Below are 6,455 nucleotides of genomic sequence, written 5' to 3' on the forward strand. Positions count from 1 at the left end.
GGCAGGCAGTGACTAGTGGGTTACCGCAAGACTCGGTGCTGGGACCGCAGCTATTTACAATATACATCAATGATGTGGGTGAAGGGGTTCAAAGTAACATTTGCAAATTTGCAGATGACACAAAGCTGGGTGGCAGTGTGAAGTGTTAGGAGGATGTTATGAGAAAGCAGGGTGATTTGATCAGGTTGGAGGAGTGGGCAGATGCATGGCAGATGAAGTTTAATGCGGATAAATGTGAGGTTATCCACTTTGTCTATAACAAATATGGAAATAGGCCGTTTTGCAAAATTGACCATGCCGACCAATTTGCCCCATTTACAACAGACCCATCTGCCCGTATTTGCCCCATTTCCCTCTTACAGCAGGTAAACAAGAAAATGCCACGCTGGCAGCGGTGGGATTCGAACCCACGCCTCCGCAGAGACTGGAGCCTAAATCCAGCGCCTTAGAGCGCTCGGCCACGCTACCGTCTCGTGACCATTGTGCAAACAAAGGCAATATTCAACCTTCAGCGAGTCCATGCGCCGTGTCCAACATCGCCACTGCAGCGACATGTACAAGGAATCAATTTCTGCGTCTGGGTCTGACTTTGTTTATTCACCGGGTTTAGGTCCCGTGTCTTTCTCTTAATGCATCCCGAAATCAGAGTCTCATTTCGCGGTGCATGGACAAATAACAGAGGAGCAGAGGAAGAATATTTGGTCTTCGAGTCTCCTTCGCCAGTCATCGTGCTCATTGTAAAACAATCAGAGGAAGATGAACATTAATATGAGAGAAGGAATTAAAGTGCAAAAGTAAAGATTAGTTGTCAAAATAAATTGGAATCCCAAAATGTTTTAGAGAATATAAATAGTAGATATCTAGCTTCAGGCGGACGTGCGGTCCATAAAGGACAAAGGGAACGCATATGGATACCGAGAAATAGTGAAATTTCTCCTTTCTACAACTCACTTTCGCAATTTGGCCAATTAAAGCACCAATCCGCTCGCCGTTCATGTACGAAGAAATCGGAGAATCCACGGGAAACCCAGCCAATCCACGGAAGAACGTGCACGTTCCACGTAAATGATGACAGCGTTTAGAATTATACCTGTAGCTTCGAATTCAGGTCTCTGTAATTCAACGGGCTGTGTGCGGGATTAATAATAATGCCTGTTTTACTTGGATCAGTGTTGCTTTACTAGTATTATAAGCAAATCATCCAAACTATTCATTTCATTATCATCTGTAGACAAAAATGCTGGAGAAACTCAGCGGGTGAAGCAGCATCTATGGAGCAAAGGAATAGGTGTCGTTTCTGGTCGAGACCCTTCTTCAGACTGATGTGATGGTGGGGGGCGGAAGAAGAATGGAAGAGGCGGAGTCTGGGAAATGGATGTGGGAGCTGGGAAGGGGAAGGGAACGAGGTAAAAAGCAGGGACTACCCGAAATTGGAGATGTCAATGTTCATATCGCTGGGCTGTAAACTACCTAAGCGAAATATGAGGTGCTGCTCCTCCAATTTACGGTGGGATTCACTCTGGCCATGGAGGAGGCCCAGGACAGAAAGGACAGAAAGTTTTGAATCAGAAATCCTGTTTAAGGGAAACATTTGTCAACGCCCCTCCAGTCCAAATATGTTATCTATTTCCATAAGAACAACCAGAACTTTTGAACACACTCGGGCACCGGGCAGCGTACGCAGTCAGACAGTTGAGTTTGTGAACACAGCTAATGTCGAGAAGATATTCCTGTTTTCGCCTTTTCTCCACGGTAACACGCTGAGTGAATTTCCTTCTAATCCCCCCCCCCCCCCCCTCCCCTGAGTCTGCGCTTTGTACTCGATGTGCCCCATTCTGAAATGTAAAAGTTCCCGTCCGTTCTCCAAAATAATCTTCATATTCCCGTCCTGTCTTTACTAGCTATCCCTGCACACCAATAGCACACTGCCAGTCACATACCGACAAGGTGAAAATCGGTTTTTTTCTAACCACCTCGATCTGCATAAGAGTTCACTCCGGGCGAAAGGTCCTTCTCGTTGCAGTTTCACGTGCTGAACTTTCCGCACTCTTCACCCAAACGAATTCCCCTGTCCCATTTAGGAAACCTGAACGGAAACCTCTGAAGACTTTGCGCCCCACCCAAGGTTTCCGTGCGGTTCCCGGAGGTTGCAGGTGGTTGCCGGAGTTTGCAGGTAGTGGAAGCAGGTAGGGAGACTGACAAAAACCTCCGGGAACCGCACGGAAACCTTGGGTGGGGCGCAAAGTCTCCAGAGGTTTCCGTTCAGGTTTCCTAAGTGGGACAGAGGCATTATTATTCCAGTTGCTCCCAGCACAACACCGCGATAGCGCAAAACACAATGTCCTGATGTACAGCAGCGTGTCAGGTAGCATTTTGGGGGGGGGGGGGAATGGATTAGCAACGTTTCGGTGAGGACCGTTCTTCATACGTTGAAGACTATTAAGAAGGGTTTCGACCCGAAACATCACCCAATCCTTCTCTCCAGAGATGCCGCCTGTCGCGCTGAGTTACTCCAGCATTTTGTGTCTACCTTCAATTTAGACCATCATCTGCAGTTCGTTCCTGCACATGACGTAATGCTGAGGCTTTATAAGGCGCTGGTAGGGACTTATTTGGAAAATAGCTAACAATTGTGAACACCGTATCTGAGGAAGGATGTGCTGGCTCTGGGGAGGCTCCAGATGAGGTTTACAAGACTGGACCCAATAATGTGTAGGTTCTACTTTGAAGAGCGTTTACCAGCACTGGGCCTGTACTCGCTGGAGTTTAGAAGAATAAGAGGGATCTCATTGACACACACCTTTAGTGAAAGGCTTCGATAGAGTGGACATGTTTCCACGAGTGGGAAAGTCTACGGCTAGAGGTCCCAGCCTCAGAATTAAAGAACGTTATTTTAGGAAGGAGATGAGGAGAAATGTATTTAGTAAGAGGGTGGTGAATCTGTGGAATTCGTTGCCACAGAAGGCTGTGGAGGCCGTCGGTAGATATATATTTAAGGCAGAGATATATAGATTCTTGATTAGTACAGGTGTCAGTGGTTATGGGAGGACGCAGGGAAATGGTGTTTGGAAGGAGAGATAGATCAGCCATTATTAAATGCCGGAGTATGGCGGATGGGCCGAATGACCGAATTATATTCCTATTACATTTCCTATCACATATGATGTTATGACCTTTTCACCGTTGCTCAGGGTTCTTACCCGGCAGCTCGTTGGCGGAGACTGAACAATCCCCCGAGTTTCACTAGATATACCTACCGTCCAATAGTTCCAAATCGTCTTTGTCGATTGCAAGGCCTCAATACTTTGGAAACTATTATACTGTTTCTGTCGCCTCTCCAGAGTAGACAAAACAAGTGTGAGTGGCTGAGGGTACGGGTGTGCCACATCGCTGTTTCTTCTACGCTGAAGCGAGACTCCTGACGGGCACCCGAAAAAGGGACAACATCACCCCGATCATGTCCTCTCTCCACTGGCTCCCGGTGCGGTTCCGTATACATTTCAAGACCCTCCTCTATGTCTACAAAGCCATCAATGGGCTTGCCCCCTCCTACATTAAAAGTATTCTCACCCACCACTCCACTTCCAGGTCCCTCAGATCGGCTGACTTGGGGCTGATGAATATCCCGCGGTCTGGTCATAAGCTTAGGGGCGACCGCGCCTTTGCGGTTACAGCTCCTAGACTATGGAACAGCATCCCCTTTCCCATCAGAACTGCCCCCTCCATCGACTCCTTTACGTCAAGACTAAAACCGTATCTATACTCCCAAGCCTTTCCTGACATCCACTGAGCGAGGGCTATATGTATATATGTATGTAGTTTGTTTGTTTCTACTATTCTTATAACAAATGTAAAGCACTTTGGCCAACGAGAGTTGTTTTTTAAATGTGCTATATAAATAAATGTGACTTGACTTGACTTGTGACTTCTACAGTTTAATAGTAAGATTAAACGAGAACTTACCAGTTCGACGTTTGATCATTATTTTATGAGGAGTAACGTTGAGGGATTACGTGAAGAACCCGCCAGGGCGCATGCGTGCCATTCTACAAAGCAGCGGTGTGAAATCACAGTAAATGACTGAACATAGAAAGCTTAAAGAAGAGGATAACAGTTGAACTTTATGATCAAGGGTGGGAGCGGAGGGCACGTAATCCCTCAACGTTACTCCTCATAAAATAATGACCGAACTTCGAACTGGTAAATTCTCGTTTAATCTTACTATTTTACTTCGGAGTCACGTGAGTGACTACGTGAAGATTTCAAAGCTCTGTGATTTCATGCGGTGGAAACGAGTCCATGCATCACATCTGTCTTAATTGACTAAGGGAGGAATTGTGTTAACATGTGTAAACATGAATCTGGTATTGAAAATCCATGATAAATTTATTAACAACAAATTATAGCCCCTATTTTATGGGGTGAAATCATATTACAGAACTTAAAATTAATTCTGCAAAAGTTCCAGGTTTAAACACTGGTTTATGGTAGAATTGTTGGAACATATTTTCCCTTGACCATCCTGCTGTCTCCAAGATTTGGTCCATCGGTACGTCCAACTCCATACCTGCCGATGTAGCTGCAGCCCTGGTGGAATGAGATTTGAATATGTTAGTATCCACCACCAGCTGTTGTTAAAACCTGTTTCAGCCACCTGGAAATAGTTTGAACCGACACTTTCTTGTGGGGTTGCTTGTGGCTGATTAGTAGTGCCATCTCATTGCCTCTGATGTTTTTGGTGTTCTCCATATATAACAATAAATGTATTATTATACAGAGACGATCATCTATAGGGTAGGCCCTAAATTCTATTTTGAGGCCTGATGATCCCGGTCTATTCTCTTTGACTAATTCGTGAATATGAAAAGTTATATATATTTTTGAAGAAGTCATTTTGTCCAGCCTTAACTTATGTAAAGCCTGTACCCTTTGTGCTGTGACCAAAGCCATCAGCATGACTGTTTTATGCGTCAGCTTTTGCAGGGATAGAGCTGTTGCTGGAGACCAGTTCCTTAGCAACGTTAGGACAATACTCACATCCCATATTTGAGAGTACCTGGTTCTTGGGGGATTGATATTAAAAATTCCCCTCATAAGTTTGGTTACCAGGGGGTGAGTCCGAACAGAATGACGCTCTGATCCTCGCCATAGATATGCTGAAAGGGCACTTCTGGCGCAGTTAATGGCACTGTAACTGAGCCCCTCGTCATAATGGAGGCCTGCCAGGAATTTCAGAACAGACGTTATGTTCATCGAGCTGTAAGTGATGTTGTTTCTGTGACAATATATCTCCCATTTCCTGATGTATACCAGATATTGTTTTTTGGTGGACTGCCTGTGAGCCGCTGAGATAATGTTCAGTGTTCGGTCCGTCAGTCCCAGTTCCAGTAGAGGTTTCTTTAGACTCTACAAATTAATAAGTTTGTCGTTTTATGACATGGATGGCTATCCCCAGTTACGGGATGAACCAACAAATCTGGTCGTTTCAGGATGGTGATGCATGGTTCTAATACCATGTCGAGTATCACAGGGAACCAGGGTTGAGTAGGCCAATCGGGCACTACAAAAATACCAGACGCCGAGTCTTGTTGTATTTTGCGTAATACCCGACTGATGAGGCAGAAAGGAGGGAATGCAGAGAAAAACTATTTCCCCCAATGCAGCGAAAAAGCATGTATCGCTGATGCCCCAGGGTCTGGTTCCCAAGACACATAGTTCGGTAACTGGTAATTGAGTCTAGATGCAAATAGATCGATATCTGGTGTTCCATATCGTGCTACAATTTCAGCAAACACTTTTATATCCAACATCCATTCGATGTTTTCATTGGATTTGCGTGACCTGGTGTCTGCCACTGAATTTAGGTTACCTGGTAGGTAAGTAGCTGATATCCAAATATTTCTCTGGATACACCATTGTCATAGAAACATAGAAACATAGAAATTAGGTGCAGGAGTAGGCCATTCGGCCCTTCGAGCCTGCACCGCCATTCAATATGATCATGGCTGATCATCCAACTCAGTATCCCGTACCTGCCTTCTCTCCATACCCTCTGATCCCCTTAGCCACAAGGGCCACATCTAACTCCCTCTTAAATATAGCCAATGAACTGGCCTCGACTACCCTCTGTGGCAGGGAGTTCCAGAGATTCACCACTCTCTGTGTGAAAAAAGTTCTTCTCATCTCGGTTTTAAAGGATTTCCCCCTTATCCTTAATTTGTGACCCCTTGTCCTGGACTTCCCCAACATCGGGAGCAATCTTCCTGCATCTAGCCTGTCCAACCCCTTAAGAATTTTGTAAGTTTCTATAAGATCCCCTCTCAATCTCCTAAATTCTAGAGAGTATAAACCAAGTCTATCCAGTCTTTCTTCATAAGACAGTCCTGACATCCCAGGAATCAGTCTGGTGAACCTTCTCTGCACTCCCTCTATGGCAATAATGTCCTTCCTCAGAT

At 45.3% G+C, this 6,455-nt stretch overlaps 1 non-coding gene across 1 annotated transcript; it reads right to left on the minus strand.

Annotated features, from left to right (window-relative positions):
• Positions 1-386: 386 nt before the first annotated feature.
• On the minus strand, positions 387-468 carry trnal-uag. The gene has a single exon. It is a non-coding gene; the product is annotated as a tRNA-Leu (tRNA).
• Positions 469-6,455: the final 5,987 nt, after the last annotated feature.

This window comes from Amblyraja radiata, assembly GCF_010909765.2.
Source record: "Amblyraja radiata isolate CabotCenter1 chromosome 43 unlocalized genomic scaffold, sAmbRad1.1.pri SUPER_43_unloc_1, whole genome shotgun sequence".
NCBI classification, from domain to species: domain Eukaryota; kingdom Metazoa; phylum Chordata; class Chondrichthyes; order Rajiformes; family Rajidae; genus Amblyraja; species Amblyraja radiata.